Genomic DNA, 18,505 nt, shown 5'->3' on the forward strand with positions numbered 1-18,505 from the left:
GCTTCCAAAATTCCATAGAATTCTGCTCTTTTTCAATCTTCTTTCTTTTCTATCTCTCATTAGTCCAAATGTTGAATCTTGTAATATCCATATAATACTGTTTTGTTTTGTTGCAAATAGATTGTGTTTATAGATGTATTAACTCTGTTAAATTGGTTCTTGCCAAATTCATGTTCAGTTGCATAGCACCATCTCAAAAGAATACTTGATTTTATTACAGAAGATTCTACACTGTTGAATTTAAAATCCATGTATCGATGCAACTTCAGAAGGCCTGATATATCTGCCTGTCAAGTGTTATACAGTTCTCTGGTCAATGCAAAAATTGCCTGATCACTCCCCTTGATGATATACCTGATGATATTTTTAATGGATTTGATGAACATATTTCTATTTTGAGGTGACAATTGAATACTGTCAATAGTTGTGCATTATAGAGTATCACCCATTGTGAATTTATCACACTGTGGAAGACACAAAAAAAATTAGAGCAATGTATTGATCTACTTAGAAGAGATTGTGAGTTGGCCATGGTGAATTGGCTGTGGCAAGCTGACCATGGCAAGCTGGCCATGGTGAGTTCTCCCATTCCGGAGGCACAGCCAGGGCAAAGTTTGGACAACAGGCAGCTTAGTTCCGAGAAAGGATGTGGGCATAGCAAGTATCTCAGAAAGGGCCCTCCCTAGTTTCTTGGGCTGTAAAACAAAGGGTAAGGATAAATGTACTTTCAGACTTTCAAGAGTCTGTTAATGTAATCTTACAATAAAGTGGAATTAATCCATCTGGATGTGTTCCTGTCTGGATTACATTGCTAATCTGATATCTCTGGAAGCAAAATCAAATCTAGAATAGAGTTAGAAGTGATTGACTTAGATATTCAGTAATACCTGTCATTTATTTAACACCAGAGGTGGGATTAAGCAAATATAATTAAAATAATTTGACAATCAAACTTGTCCATATCTAGAAGACCTTGAACATTACATTTACTATCAATGAAATGCAGATCTTAGAAGAAAGACTGCAAGTACTGAGACTGTACTTCATTTTAAAATGTCCAACCTGTAAAGGATTCTCACCCCAGAAAATGTGGTTGATAATTGGATAGGGGTAGTGTTTTTGCTGTAGCAAAGAATCAGCTGTAAAATTACCCCTTTTGAACTATTCCCCGCATAACATGGAACATTTTGGAGAACATTACATTAACCTTGAATTTCACTGACGCTTCAAAACAATGAAACTCTATGTCTTCACCAGGATCAAGAGACAGGTCAAAGAAAAAGGAGCAGAAAGAAGAAGCAGATTCGTAGTTGCTATGCTGTAGGAGAATCATTCCTTTATGAGTCTTTCCTCTTATTATGTGGAATTAAAATGTCAGAGATGAAAGAATCTCCGGTCCAATATTTTAGCTGTAAGATTCTTTTATACACTGCAGTCATTCGAAAGAAAATAGTGCTTATGTCTCATTAAAGAACTTACAAAAGAAGACCAGTCTTTGACAAATATTTTCTCTGACCTTAATGTCAAATCCCAATAATTCCACATTTCTCTGTTGGGATGAAAGCAGTGCCTTGTAAACATAACTCCAAGGTTTCTGTTTGGGTATTTTCAATCCCTTGTAATTCAACTGTTTAACTTTATATAGATTTTTTTTAGGCAGTATATTCAATACAAGTTAATTATCAAATGTCAGCTTTTCTTCTTGGAGGAGGTGAATGGGAGAATTGCAACATCCTTGTCTTTGGAATGCATTATGAAATCATTTGGGCATGTGGGATTGATAATCAAGGTCTTTCTTCAAGGGAGTAACATCTTCAGATTTAAGATCAGTTCAGAAGGATTTTTGCAAAAACCTTTTGTGCCATCTAGTGACAATTCTTCGTAACATTTCAAAAATAAGTTTATACAGCATTACAGTCTTTAATATGACATGATCATTGCTAGTCACACTCACTGTAAGTATGCCAGAGGGGAAACTTTACAAGTATCTGCATGGTAATGATGGTTTGGGAATTGGGCAGTTTGCTTTTCTTTGGAGGTTCAGAGGAGTTTCTGTTTACTGTGTTTAAGGAAGAAAAATCCTAGCAGGTTGCTCTCTTTTTAGCCTTCAAGAATACAAAATCATAATTACACTGCCAGCAGGTAGAGCCATGTGGCTGTTTACTACTTTTGAATATGCATTCCCACATGTTAATGCATATTCCCACATAGAGTTGATTCCGTTACAGAAGAATGCATAGCCTGAGTCTCACAGGCAAAGCTTCGTGTCACCATTTTTTTTCAAAATTGTCGCTGAATTTCATGCCATGGGCCTTCAATACACAAGATGTTTTTATTATCTGTGCTTAATTAATGTTAATTGAAATGAAAGAAAATTGTTGTGACTGTATCTGCAAAACTGATAGCTCAGATATGTAGCACACATTTTCACAGACTAAGACACATAGTAAACATTTCCATAAGCAGTGTAGTTCTTTATCACTAGACATTGAGGGATACTCCAATCTGAGTCCTTGAAAAGCTAAAAGCAAAACTCCCAGAGAGAACCAAGAAAGAATCTGAGAATTAAGGATAGAAAGCACTGGAACTGCATATCCCAGTAGTTTAAAATTAAAGTTTAGAAGAAGGGAAATCGAGAAAATGAAACAGAAAATTAATTTGTTTCAGAAAGCTTGATATTTTAGGGGGGAAGAAGTGGCAGTCATTCTAGCCATAAGTTATGTAGGTCCTTAATTTATGTTTTAATTGTTTGGGCTAAATCCAGTTTTATGGTCTTATTTTGAGTAGAAAATTGGGTTTTACATCAACCTTGAACTACACTTATAAATACTAATTCCCGTTCCCATCTGCCTATAGATAATGTTTTAATGTGTAGCAAACCAACAGTACATAATCTTGTTGTCTACCTGAAGCAATTTTTCCACAATCTTTTGTATTTTCTTATAAGGATTTCACTTTAGTTGCCGACTCTTGATCAGGGCAATTCTGTATCTCCTTTTCTTCAGTGCTAAATGTATGTTAAAGTTAAATGGGATTCTATAGTTTATCTCTCTTTTTAAAATATAGTGTTTGATTTTATGTGGTGATATTGGTCATCCAAACAGCAAAGGATGGCATGAAATCTGTAATCACACCTATCTATGCTTGTTCCTAAACTGCCACTGAATGGTTTGCCTGATTGTAGAATAAATATTTCTTCTTCTAAAATAGATAATAGCATTCTGTAATTCCTTCTTGAATTAGCATGTAATTAGAGTTCCATGCACAATATGTAGCCACATTGTTAATCTCAGGCCCAAACCATGAATAATTATTGAGCCTAACCCGATATCCAGGCACTATGTGATGGGATTGTGTATAGACCTAAGTTGAGCAAGGTACCAAACATATGGTAACATATGTAAATACAAGCCTGAAATATAGGTGTTTTTTTTTTCCTCATTTCAGATGAGAAATCAGATACATTTACACCAAAGTCAGAGCTAAGGTCAGCTCTGGGAGGGACAATGATACATCCTCACAAACCTTCCAGTACAGGAAGCCTCCCTCATATGAGTCTATGGTATTTCCATATCTATACCCAGTTTCTCTTCAAAGGTCATGTAAATCTTTCCAATATGTCTTGTACTATGTGACATTAGGGTAGATTGATTGTCATAAACACATGTCCATTCTTTATTTTTCCAAACTTGACATTTGCCATTTTCCTGGAATTCTGCCTTGGGTTTTTCAATAATCAGAAATTGGAAGGATGGGGGGAACAAAGTAGCTAATACTATACTTGCTATTACTGAGGACTAAGCAAATCAGACAGCAGATTCTGAGCACAGAACTCCAGAGTAAAACAAAGTGTTTTCTTTTTTGCTTCAGGGCTAGCTTGTTCTAGATTGTTTGTCCTCATATATTCTCCATATGGGGAATAACACACACTATGGCTGTAACAGCATTTAATATTGCACTTGCTGTGCCTATGAAAAGACAAAGGCAGGGTTTTCTGAATCACATTTTGGATTCCAGCATCAAATTATCTGCTCTTTTCTAGATGTGCCTTTTTATCTACTCTTTTCTAAATGTGCCTATGCTGTACAGCACAGCATTCACAAACCCTATTTCATGTTTTATAGTAAGATAGATTCAGCAAATCAAATGTAGCTGCCCTTGTCCCATAAAATTGTTTTCACATGGAAGCGTTTAAGGTGGTGCTGTGCAAAGAACAAATAAATAGAAAAACATCTTCAAGCTTGAAATCTGGGAACCATTTTCATTAATTTTGCAGTGCACATAAGAACAGGAGTTCTTTCCTGATCAGCTAAAACAACCCTTGCTGTACTTACTTTCTCACAGTTATTCAAATACAACTATGTTTTTGTTTTTTCCCCAGTACTATCTTCATCTACAGTATGTATAAATTCCACTATATTTAATGAGAACTACCCTTTAGTTCACTAAAGTGGCAACACCTATATTAACTTTATTTCATAAAACTCAATCAAATATCTAATAAAATAAAATAAAAATTTAGTTAATTTGCAGACGAGGCTGTTTGGAAATCCCAGGAATTTTAAAAAATCACAGGAGGTAATTTATAATTGTCAAGAAAACTATCTGAACATCCCCATATAATCAGCAGGATTCAAGTGGAATCTGAGGAAAGCTTTACATGCAGTGGTGGGATTCAAATAATTTAACAACCGGTTCTGTTCATCATCATCACCAGCGCAATGTGCCTCAAATATTCATCATCACCACATTGTCATCATCACTGGCGTGATACTCCTCACATATTTGTCACCATTGGTGCAACGTGCATCACATTGACATCATCACTGGCAGAACATGCCTCACGGCGGCATCACCAACACAACACACCTCACAGATTTATTATAACCGCCGAACTCAACAAAAAATTAGGTATCTGTTCTGCTGAACCGGTGCAAACTGGCTGAATCCCACTACTGTTTACTTGTGAGATTGTACAGGATCACAGTTCTGAAGCCTCCTGCAATGCAGTTCAATATAAGAATAAACGTTGATGTTTGCATTTGCTTCTTCTGTTCCCCTTGCCTGCATTTTTCTTAGTGCTAAATCTTACTTGATTCTTGAAAACATATTTTCACAGTGGATTTCAAATGCTGCACAATCTTTCTCCTGCCCCCATTCATGTGTATATCCCCAATGAAACCACAGATTGAATTGCTTGTCTTTCAACATGCACAACCTTTCATATAGGACATCATTGCTTAGTTAGTCTCTCCTTGAAGACTCGCCAGCTTCTTTTGTCTCAGAACTGTGATTCTTTTCCATGAGGAATACAGAGAATTAATTAGAAATTATCTACTGAGGACTGTTTCTACTTTCATTATTTAATTACATATTAAACATTCACCTCTATCTTTTTGGAAAACAACATCTCTCTCTGTCTCTCACTCTCTCTCACTCTCTTTCTCTTATATGCTCCCTTAGTCCCCCCCCCCCATTATAGCATTTGCATCCAAAAACTACATTTATATATTGGTTTTGATGCTTTTTTCATTTTAAAATATGTGCACACAGTTCAAACGTAAAGCAGAGAGAAAATTCATCCTTGAAAAGTGCAGAAAGCAGCATTTAGGAAAAAAAATCCTGTCAGCTGGCAATGTGTGTACAGCTACTATTGTGAGAAGTAAATTGAACCCTCAAGCAGTTCAGGGTTTCCCCTTATTGTTTTTCTTCATTTTTTTTAATTCTTTGTTGGCAGTGGGTTATTAGTCCCTATCCAGTAAACAGCAGCTTGCAGATCCTGACAAAATAAGCTGCTGAGATGATTATTTATCCCTCCTTAAGACTGTTTTGCGAAGAGATGGCTTACATGGCCTGCAATTTGTGATATGGTCCCTGATGTTTTCTCAGCTCCTTCAAGTATGTCACAGTGGAACTTGACACTGAGGAAAAAAAATAGTGGCAAACCTGCATTTTCCCTTCTTTCTTTTTCCTTATTAGTAGTCTGCCTTCTTTAACCATGTCCCCTCTATACATGTCCAGGGATGTTGGCTGGCTTGCAGAAATTCTGGCTGGCTTGCCAGAATTCTCCAACCACTAGGAATAGCAATAGCCCACAAACCCACAGCAACAATCCACCAGGAATTATCCAGAACCAAAGATACAGAAGAATGAAAGAAATAAAGTAATTTACAAAATCAACCATAACAATTGCAGCCAATTCTACACAGGACAACCATCCAGTAGTGGGATTCAAATATCTGAACATCTGGTTCTCTGCATGGATGCAGGCCTGGGCCTCCAAGGCCTAGAACGGACTTCTAGAAGTTACATCAACGCACTTCCGGTGGGCCGTTTTAGGCCTGGAAGACTACCTCCTGGCCTCTGAGGCCTAGAACGGACTTCCAGAAGCAGCATGGGTTCAGCTAGTTCTCCAAACTCAACAAAATTTAGCTATCAGTTCTACTGAACCAGTGCGAATCCCACCACGGCTGAATCCCACCACTGCAACCATCATGTCAATTAAAAGCCAGGATCCACAAACAACAGCTGGCAGTCAAATGCCACAATCCCAAAGCCTTAATCTCTACTCACACACTGATACCAAACAGCACCAGTTCAATTGGAGCAACACAAAAATTATCAGCCACGCTACCACCCACCATGCTCATGAGTTCTTTGGCACTTCACAAGCAATTCCATAAACAGGCACATTGACCTACAAGCAGCCTACGAATCCCGCAGAATCCAAATCACCCACACAGCCAACCAGAGGCAGCACCAACCCTCAACAAACCCCCAACCAGCACTTCGCATCCCAATGATCTTCATCTGAGGTAACCTCCCCATCACAAGACCCATCATAAGACTCTCACTGATGACTCACACCTGACTGATCACAAGACCCATCACAAGACCCTTACTTGACACACCCACACTTGACCCATCACAAGACCTGTGGGAACCCTCACCTGACATGACCTTACCATCACAAGACCTACAGACACATGAAACCCTTATAAATAGAAGAATGCTGACATCCCCTAAAATCCACTGAAGATCTTACCTAACCAACCCACAAGAACAAACCTTCAACCTAACTCTTGCTGTTGTCCTTATACAATGTCCTTTTTATGATGTCCCAAGACATGTTCTAATCTCCTCAATCATCTACAATTATGAGAGCCACACTGCTAAATTTTAGTTTATTACTTTTTAAGGGATGCTAACCCCACACTGACATATCAGGTGGCTAAATAGCTTCATCATGTCATACAATTGTACAAAACATTTAATTATATAATAATAAAACAATTGTTTTATTGCCTTATTTTTTCACCTTCCCAATAATGAGTTGTGTTAAACTATTTCTCTGATCTACTGTAAAGGTGGATCAAGGACCATAATACAGATATTTATTTATTTATAATTTCCATGAAGCCTGCTGGTCTGACTAAGCTGAGGAAAGGAATTTATGGCCTCCAGATATTGCTGAACTCCTAGCATCTTGCATGGGATAGGGCTTCAGCAACATCTGCAGAGCCAAAGGTTTCCCATTCTTTACATTTTCCAAAATGTAATCTGTCCTTTTGAACACAGAATTAGAAAAGGAAAAGCCCCACCCATAAAGCTAAGTACTGGTGGAATGACAAACTATATATATGTTGATTTCATATTAAACCACTCATGATGTAGTTGAAAACCTATGATCATTCAATGCCTTCTTGTCTTTGTTTTGTCATTGTTATTGTTTTTGCTTCCTTTTAGGAGGATAGAAAAGATAGAAAAAGAATAACAAAGTCATTGTGATAAATTATAATAGAACAATGGAAATAAATTTAACACAAAACTAGGCATTTAAAGTCTGAAGGGTTCTATTTATGCCAGCGATATGCTGTTCTGAAAGTTATTTAAAGCTGACAAATCACTCCTAACTCTGTACATCCCAGAGTTATTTCCCTTTGGAAAAGCTGTTTTCAGAAGCTCCAATTAACCTTGATTGAATTCTGCCTTAGTAATATCAGGAATTTTAATTGACTGGGAAGGTGATAATAAATCTCTGCTCAAAATACAGCTTGGCCATTAACAAATCCTCTCCTGGCAAAGCGAAGTGTCACAGAGAAGAACTGAGCTATTTTTCTTTTAATTTTCAAAGAAACAGCCAGGGCTTTTTTTTTTTTTTTTTTTTTTTGTCATAGAACGCACAGAACGGCATTCTGGCACCTTTTTTTTTTTTTTTTTTTTTTGAACGGAAGAACCAGCTCCTTCTAAGCTGCCAGTGCAAGTACAGGTGTGGCTGCAGAGTGATTTTGCGGACCTCCATCAGCCCGATCCAGGCTCCGGAGGCATGGAAAAGGCCTCTGCTGCCTGGATCTATGGCTGAAGAGCAATTTCGTGTCCCCTCCACAGCCGATCCAGGCTCTGGAGGCTTTTTCTGTTATTTACAGTAGGTTTGACATAGCATTCAACTAGAAATCTGAGTTCTAGCCCAGCATGAAGCCAACTGAGCCAGTCATCCACTTTCAGCCCTAGGAAACACCCAATGGCAAACCACTTTGCAAATCTTGCTAAGTAAACTGTAGGATCTGTCCAGGTAGTCAGTAAAAGTCAAGACTGACTTGAAGTTCCCCTCCCCCCAAAAGTGTTAGTTAACCATACAGCTAGTAGCCATGACTAATGATCATTTCAAAAATAAACATTACTCCAATATGAATACACGTTTGGGTGCTGGATGTTTATCATTTTGAAAATGCAGAACAGATGTATCCCTTCCCAATCATTTGTTTATGTTTTCAAAAAATCGATTTTGTGCCAGGACTTGGCAAACATCCTTAAGCTTTCTGTGAACTAGTATTTGAATCAGCTTCAGGTGACAGTTTTCATACAATTTCTAACTAAAATAGCATAAAACTTACTTTGTTTTTCTACCAGGTTGAGTTTATACTATATTTAATTTATACTATATTTAATTTATTTAATTATTCAGAACATCCAGAATTTTAAGACAGTTCAATAATTATGCAGTTTCAGCCTGATTTCTATAGGATTTATTTAATAATTACTTGGGAACTGAAATTCCAAGCTTTAATAATTTTTTGTAAGACTGTTGCTTTAAATTCTGCAGAGGTTACAGTCTACAGCAGTGGTTCTCAACCTTTCTAATGCCACGACCCCATAATATAGTTCCCCATGTTGTGGTGACCCCCAACCACTTATACATCACCGGATGCCAGGGGCGTGGCCAAAGAAAATGGGAAAAAAATGACGGACAGCCTTGTTTGGCGACCCCCATGAAATGGTCGTTCGACCCCAAATGGGATCCTGACCCACAGGTTGAGAACCACTGGTCTACAGATTGACAAAGTTTCTCTTTTGACTACATAAATGCATGTCTGCATCACAATCATTTTGAAAGCATCATTTTCCATTATTGCTTTTGCATGCAGAAAAATCTATGCTTTTGAAACTATGTCCTAGATTTTATTGAATTTAGAACAATCAAGTTTCAAACTGCCAATCTATAAAAAAAATGAGCTCCTTAGAAAGAACTAACCCTTTGTTTTGGTAGGCACCATGAAGATTATATTCACATGTCATATTTGTGCGTGTACACCACATCCTGGAAGAAGAAATTTCTCACTGTCTGAATTTTGCTTGAGTGCAGCTCCCTCTAAACAGCCAATGGTAAGCAATGCTCAAAATGATATCTGGAGAGTTAAAGGAATGTAGAACCAAGCTCCTAATGAGAACATCCTAACTACCACTGCCTTATTCTCTCATCATTACTTTAATTACTTGGTGGGTGTCTCATCTTATTCCCTTTCCCATTCTTGTCAAGGAAGACAATCACCATTAGAGGAGAGTGGATAGACTGGCAAGAGAAGAAGGATCATACCTCAAATTTCTGAACAAATTTCAAGAAAGGTTAGAGCCAATATTTCCTCTTATAACTCTTATTTAGAATGATATAGTAAAGCCGATGAATCATACCTTTCCTAGCTGCAAAGATCCATAGCAGAAGGAATGGTTCTGCTGCAAATTTTAAACATCTTCCTACGGAGAAATATTTTTTAGAATATATCTCTTACTTATTTTGATATGCAGCAATGGAAGTAGATGTTCTAACTGTAAGCCACTTGTTGCTGTTATATGTCTTATAATTTATATTTTATAATTGTTCGTCTGAATCTTTCCTGAAGGTCAAATAAAAATATTTTTTAAATTATTTTCTTTCTTAGAGAGATTATACATCACAAATTGCAAGGATCATAACTAATTAATCTACACAGAAGAATCTCAGAGTAAAACCTAGGATAAACCTGTTACTGTTTTATTTCAGTTTTAAAGCATCTGGCTTATTCACAGGAATGTGAAACATTCCCCATTTTACACTGCTCTGTATTATGCTTTTCCCCAGACTATATATGATTATATTTCCATATCTTTTGTAAGCAATTATTTCTTTTAACTATGGTTGATAGAATAAGCAACTGTTTATCATATTTATGTGGCTTCCCATATAAAAGATCATGATGTACAATTAAAAAAAACATTAAAAACTAACAGTTAAAAAAAATCAGCGATTAAATCACCAGTCAAACTTACTAATAATAGAATAGCAAAGAGAATTATTGTTAAGGGCAATAAGGTTCACACATAATGTTAGATAAACCATAGTTAACCATGCATAATAGTTGAGTTCACAAATGATGAAACAAGTATGAAGACTATCATTCTGTTCTGGTTGCATGAATGCATTGTATTACTCTCAACTTTGGCTTATGCATATGTGCTGGTGCTTCAGGTGTATTGATTGAGGTAGAATGGCCATTTGCTGAAGCCATTTTAAATGAAGAATAAGATCCATTATTAAAACTCTACCAGTGTATGTTTATCTGAAAGAGGTAGGAATAATAAAATCATTGCCAAACTTGTGGCTTTCTCCCAAACAGCCATTTCCAAGTTTACAATAGAATAAAAACAAGATAAATTATATCTTCACTAAGATTTATTTTCTCCTACACCAAAGTGGAACTGCAGCCTTGTTTGGTACACAAAACTGTGCTTTTCAAAAATATGATATAGGTACAATTATTACCTTGACAAGATAGTTCTATTGACTTTGCTTGTCAGAAGGTCACAAAAAGTGATCACTTGACCCCAGGACACTACACCTTTCATAAATATATGCAAGTTGCCAAGCATCCAAATTTTGATCATGGGGCTGCTGCAATGGTCATGTGGAAAACGGTCATACAGTAAGTCGCTTTTCTCAGTGCCATTGTAACTTTGAATGGTCACTAAACGAATAGTTGTAAATCGAGAACTACCTGTATATTATGACCCTAAAAAATGTAGGTAGTATATAAAACAGCATCTTGTGCATAGAAATATGCCTTGGATTTCATTTCCACAAAATGCTTTGGAGGGAATGGGAATTAAAACATTGCATCTCTGTATAAGCCCTCAAAGCAAACATTCAGGGAAAAGTATTTTTCCCTGAGAAACAGTCCAAGTGCTTTAAGACATTGCAGACAGGTGTTGTGTTGGTCATGTTACTAGATCAGGGGTGTCAAACTGCCGGCCCGTGGGCCAGATGTGTCATGCTGAAAACTGCGCCCACCCCTTTGCCGGCAATGGAAAAAAAAATCGTGATACATCATGACACGACACGTGACATTGTGAGTTTGACAACCCTGTACTAGACGGTTGGTAAAGAAGGTTTGGATAATGTTGTGCACCTTTTTCCCCTTAGGTACTTGGTACATGTGCCTTTATATTCTTACATAATGTTTGAATATGTAATACAGAATTAAGCAAGCTTTTATTTTAGTTATAAAACTGAAAGGTTTATACTTGGTTATATTTTGACCTGCCTTTCATGGGACACATGGGTAAAGCAGGCTGTTCTTTCTGATTGCCAATCCAAAAATCTTGGAGACAGCCTAGTGAGCACTAATGAAATATACTGTGCATATGCACAGCAAAGTTAGAAAACAGTGATGCAAATAAAGTTAGAAAACAGTGATGCAAATAAAGCACTATTTGTGATTTATGCTCACATTACAAACAGATGACACAGTAAACATAACCTTTCAAAGTTAGCTACTTTGCCAAACATTTCATCTCAAGTTTTGTAAACATGACATTTCATTGTGTTACAAACATAACAGGCTACTCAGCTATATTAAATACCATATGCACTTTAAGTAACAGTGTTAGGAAAGAAATATTGACACTGAAGTCCCTTAATAATAAAACAGGTTCCAATGTAGGTCCTGCATTTTGTAAGATGCTACAAAATGAATCCTTGCAAGTGGATCGGCTGCATCATCTGAGATTCCCACATGATATTTGTTATTTTGTTTGACATGCTATATTAACTCGACCATTTTACAGTTTGACATTATATGTGTAGCAAGCTGCTATGCTTGTTCAACAAACTACGTGTAAAACAAATATAGCTTAATGCATTGTATGAAGGTACCAATTATCATCATTGACCTAGAATAGCCTTCCAGATTTTAAGTGGATTTCTTTTCCAGCCCCTTCAGGAAATGCTAGAAATTGAATGTGAAATGTTTGCATACAAGCATATTATTCTAGTTTCACTTCACATGTTTTTGTCCTGAAACTGATAACCATTTCTTTTTTAAAAAAAAAAAAACTGATCAGGTGTCTCCAGGGCAGAAATTGAGAAGCAAGCATTTTACACAGAATACTGAGGTTTTTATATCCAAGCTGTATTTCATGTGGCTTAATATACTATAGTTGGAAGTGAAGGTTTAACATCTTACATCAGAGGAGGCTATATAAAACAGGTCATTAGAATGAAAAGTTTCATGTGTTTTGGAAAATGATCAAATGAATTACATTCCTTGCCATGTACTTATTCCACACTGATAATTTGAAAAGTGTCTTTAGGTAAAAACAAAAGTGATGTTCATGATGGGTAGTTTACTTTGCTGCTGAGAACAAGGACTCCAGGCCCTTGCAGTTTTGTTTTATATTGATTTTTATTCTTTCTCCATCCTGCCCGACTAATCTCCATCCATATATTGCAAGGAAATCTGACTTGCAAGAGTATTCCAATTAAATCAGTAGGTCATCCAGTTCGTAGCTGGAGGAATTTAGTTTCAATATAAATATTCCATTTTAATGGGCCTGTAGATCTGATTTGTCAATGCATTGATTATCCTGAAACTTCATTAATGATACACAAAGTAATGCATTAAATATAATAATTTCAGCATATGGGCAAAACAATCAGAACTATCATAAATGGTAGAATGGCATTCATTTAAACTGTCTCTGCCAGTTGTTTTACAAAATGTCTTTTCCCTGTATAGATTTTTGAAAAAGAGATGGGTGGGAAATCCAGTATAAATCACTAGATTAGAAACCAGGAGACTATGAATGCTATTTTGCCTTAGGCATAAAAACCAGCTGGTAACTTTGGGCCAGTCATTCTCTCTCAGCTCAATTTACCTCACAGGATTGTTGGTGTGAAAATAGGATGGGGTAGCAGCATGTTTCTCTCTTTGAATTATTTATAAAAATAATAAAGACAGGATAAAAAAAGGAAAAAACCAACTGCATGTTACATATTTAATATATAATTTAGCCCTTAAATATAAAAAAAATCAAATAATCCCATTTTCATTTATTATTTCAGTGATTCGTGTAATCAGCATCTATCTTTATGTATATGTGCATATTTTCCCTATAGTATGTACAATTGTTTTTTAGAACCACTGATGCCCTGTGTTTTTCATTAGCCCCGTGAACATCTCCATAATATATTTTATTATTGAATTATCTTACAAACTCAGAAAATCCATTCACAGAATTATATTAATAGTGTATTTGTTGTTGTTTCATTATATCTCTGGGGTAAAGCACAGAAAATTGTATTCCCATATCATAGTTTCTCTACAAATACAATTCTTTACAACAGTGGCTCCCAACCTTTTCTATACCTCACACCCCAAGATATATTCTCACACCCCTTACAAAAGTCTGAAATAACAGCAATGAATTATGCATATACACCCAAGTTTTCTCGCATCCCTGGTTGGGAATCCCTGCTTTACAAGAAATAGTAGTCCACATTTAATATGAACTATAGAAAAACAAATACTTCGCAGGAAGTGAAAAAATAAAACTTGAGCATTTGTCCTTTATAGATGTCAAGTTGTGATACAATTGGATAAATTTAGTTGGGTGGGTGGGAAATTGACCATGGAAGTATATTTTGCCAATAAGACAAGGTCATAAGTTTTGCAGAATCTTTTCATAGAGCAAAGCTCATATAGAACAATGTTATGCAAATTTTCTTAATTTTGACTAGCAAGGCACTCAGAATAAATATTCCACAATAACATTGCAGTTAAAATATTAAATTAATTATCATAAAATCAGGTCATAGCACAAGTGGCAGAATAACACAAAAACTTGGTTATTCATAGCTACTAGTTAATCACAGGCAGGGTACCTTTAATGCCTCTTTTTTGTCCATAATGGTGAACTTTCAGAAAAGTGTCTGGTTGACAACACAGAATGCTGAGTATAGGCAATTGGAAAAGTTAACATTTGCAATAACTAAGGTCTCAAGATGAATGCTACTTGTTCATGCCTGAAATATTTTTAGTGGGAAGAAAGCTAATATAGTCTAATTTAATTCTTAATGGAAATTAGTCAAAAAGCACATCTGGTAAGAATCTATTTTGCAAGGTAAATCTGTAACTGACACATTACTAACTCAGGTCAAATTATGGAACCCAGGTATTTGAATCAGTTAGTCATCTTTGTCTGATATGTCACTCCATTAAGGTAATTTTATTTTGACATTAATGCTCATTTCCCGTTACTTTTCTTTAAAGCAATGTTCAGTTTATTTAATTACAATGTACAATGTACTTTGCCATACAGACAATATAGAAATACTTAAATAAATATTATCATTGTGGTTTTTAAAAAGATGAAAAATGAAATTGAACAATATATCATTTAATGTAAACACACCACACTGGCCCTATTCAGGTATATGTAATACAGACCATGTGAGTACAGGTAGTCCTTGACCTACAGTCATAATGGAAGCTTTTTCCATTTATGGACTTTCAATACCCTTTGTTGGTGGATAATTATAACCCTATAATTATCTGATCAAAAGCAATAATTTTCCTTCAGAAGTGGAGGTCAAAATAATCCACCCCTCTCTCTCTCTCTCTCTCTCTCTCTCTCTCTCTCTCTCTCTCTCTCTCTCTCTCTCTCTCTCTCTCTCTCTCTCTTTCTCTCTCCCTCTCCCTCTCCCTCTCTCCCTCCCTCTCTTCCTCCCTCCTTCCCTCTCTCTCTCTCTCTCTCTCTCTCTCTCTCTCTTTCCCCTCTCCCTTCCCCCTCTTCTCCCTCTTTACCTCAACTGCTTTGGGAATTACCACAATAATAGGTTGACATACTGATTGGATTTGCATTAATTAAAATAACCATATGACAAAAATAGCATGTTTCAATTCAACTGATTTATACCTATTTATCACATAAATAGGAAAAGAAATAACTGCTTTTACATTTTTCATACAAACATATAATTTCATAATTCACTTATTTGTAATTCTAGGAAAACTAGCTAAATTCTAGGAAACTAGGTAAAGTGAAAAGGAGGATAATATTTCAAAAATCTTTATTTTCAAAAAATAGGGAAGTATTTTATCGTCCAATCTATATCAGATATTTGATTTCCTTTATTGGGTGTGTTTAAATCTTAATTTTATCTCTCTGTGCAATATCAGAAATTCCATGCAATCACACCCTTTTATACAACTTTTTTGTTGTGCATGTTGTGCGTCATTATTTTAAACTCCATGTTTTTCCTTCTTCCGCTGTATCTTTATTTTCTATTTTTTATTCAATTTTCTTTCTTTTTTTGGTAAGGTTAAATAATCTTGGAAATTTTCTTTCCAATACTGAATTGTTGCATTCTTGTAGAACATTTATTATATTTAATCTTTTTTGTTTGTCTCTTGTAAAATTGGTCTATCTCCACAGAAAGAGCTGAAATTCCATAGTAATGTCCATTTGTTCTATAAGGCTAAGTGATTGCAGTATAAAATGTATATCATTTTCTTTCATTTTCATCCTTTTATTCATCAGAATAGCAATATAGATTGTTGAAGTCTAATTTTACAGACCAATAAAATAATAGTAATAATAGTAATAGTAATGCCAGGTAACTATCACAAAGGCAGCAGACAGATAGTGTATATCTGGGGAAAGGAAATTTGAGATTTTCACTCTTTCTCCCTGCAAATTGAATATATAATTTTCATAAATGTAGAAATAGGTAAATGGCTGCAAGTTTAAAATTGAAAGAGGAAAAACAATAATAGAATAGGAATTTCAATAACACTGAATAAAAATGGCTGGGATAACAAAAACATGTCTTAAAATGGCAACAGAAATTAATACAATTCTACACTTATTAATTCCAGAATATAGCCCATCTTTTTCAATAGGACTTACTTTCACATATAAATTGTCATCTAAGACTCATATTTGCATCAACAAAGTTATTCATAAAATTCAAATGATATAGTGAAATGAAATACAAGTATTTTAATTATATCATCTCTTCAAACATTGTTGCATGCTATTTAAATTTAAATAGGGTGAAATACAACTTTTTGATGCTTGAAACTAGAATGTAGATGCCTAAAATCCAGAGTCATAGTAAATGCCAAATTCACTTTTTAATATAGAAATATGGAAAGTTCATGCAGATAGAGCTAAACATTCTTTTTTTAAAAAATGCTTAAGATTAGTCAGGTCCATTGTGATACTGTACACATATATTTTACACTGACAGTTTCTTGATAACTAAAATGATGGAAAATACCCCATTACTATTACATCAGTTCTCTTGCAAGATTTGCCAGCAGTTGAAATAAACAAATCTCTCATTTTAAATCTTGGCAGAATAGAGAGCGGAGAATGGGCACAAAAATCAGAGAAGAATCTTCAAGAGGAGGTAAACAATTTCTCTGTTACTTCCTTCCCCAATTCACATTATCTTTTTTTTCAGATTTTTTTATTAAAAGAAAAAACGATTAACTGAGAATCTGTCATGTTGCAAAACAAAGCACCATTTGCCAACATCATCTTTATGTTCAAGAATGACCATAGACACTACAAATGCTCCTTAGGCAATCTTGGCAACTAAAAACAGTAGGTAGCTACAGCACAATTTAGAATTATGCCCATCTATAAAAAAAACAAAAAAGGCGAAGTTAAGCTTAGATAGAAAAATAGCATCAAGAGGAATAAGAGGTTCAGCAGAGAATAATCACTTCATTTTGTCTACTGGCAAACAGGTATTTTTTGAGTGGTCACACATACCACAACAGCTATTTTGTTAATAAGCAATATGACCATGATGCCTATCCAAGCATTATAGTTAAATCATCCTTTTCCAAACCTGGTCTTTTTCAAATGTGTTGGGATTATAGTTTCTACAATTCTTATTTGACATGCCAAATAAGTGGTCTAGGAGTTGTCTTCCCTATGTATTTAAATGGCACAAGAATTACATCCCTTTGCTACTACAGAACTGCGTAAGAGACATGCATCTACAAGTTGAAATTTAAGTCTCCCAGAAAGCTTGTTTTCTAGCTTCTTTCCTCATTTTCAATATAATGTGTAAACAATTACAGGTAGTCCTCAATTTACAATCATTGGTTTAGCAACATTCCAAAGTTATGATGGCACTGGAGAAAGTGATTTACAATCCATCCTCGAAGTTATGACCATTGCACCACCTGTGCAGTCACATGTTCATGATTTAAGTGCTTGCCAACAAGTTCCTATTTAAAATGGTTGCAGCATCCCCTGATCAAATCCAGCTTCCAATAAGCAAAATCAATGGTGGAAGCCAGGTTTACTTAACAATCATGTGATTCACTTCACAGCTACATGCTTTGCTTAATGATCACAGGGACTCATATACTGACTGCAGTAAAAATAATTGTAAAATCAGATCTGATCATGTGACTCACTTAATGATTGCATCACCTAGCCGGTGACATTCTGGTCCCAACTGTTTCATAAGTCGAGGACTACCTGTACTGTATTTAAAGGAGCATTAGTGATGATATGCCAATGCCCAGATAAAGATAGCAAAATAATAGTATTCAGATATTTGTATCATAGTATACGTCCTACTACTGTTAGTCTTAGAAAGGAATTTAAAATGCTCTGAAGCTATGGAACAAATGTTTACTGCCTACCCTGCAGCAAGAAAAAAAGGGGGGGATCCCAGCTGAGTTTCTCTTTAAAACATTCTATTTATAGGATTCATGCTTCACTACTAAGAAGGCTAGGCAGCTTATGTATTTGCATTTTATATCTATACTCTGAATTAAATAATCATTTCTATGAGAATGTGAAAAGATCAAAATCAAGAAAATAAACATTGTATCACTCTTTTTCATAAAGTACGCAGCTTTGTTTTGGTCTTTGCCCCTAGAGAAAA

At 35.5% G+C, this 18,505-nt stretch overlaps 1 protein-coding gene across 1 annotated transcript in view; it reads left to right on the forward strand.

The window, feature by feature from the left end:
- Positions 1-18,505, forward strand: part of NOCT (nocturnin) — a 78,305-nt gene that overhangs the window by 2,724 nt on the left and 57,076 nt on the right. The gene's annotated exons all lie outside the window — the stretch shown is intronic.

The sequence above is a fragment of the Crotalus tigris genome, unplaced genomic scaffold (assembly GCF_016545835.1).
Source record: "Crotalus tigris isolate CLP2741 ecotype Arizona unplaced genomic scaffold, ASM1654583v1 scf7180000017903.3850313, whole genome shotgun sequence".
NCBI lineage: Eukaryota > Metazoa > Chordata > Lepidosauria > Squamata > Viperidae > Crotalus > Crotalus tigris.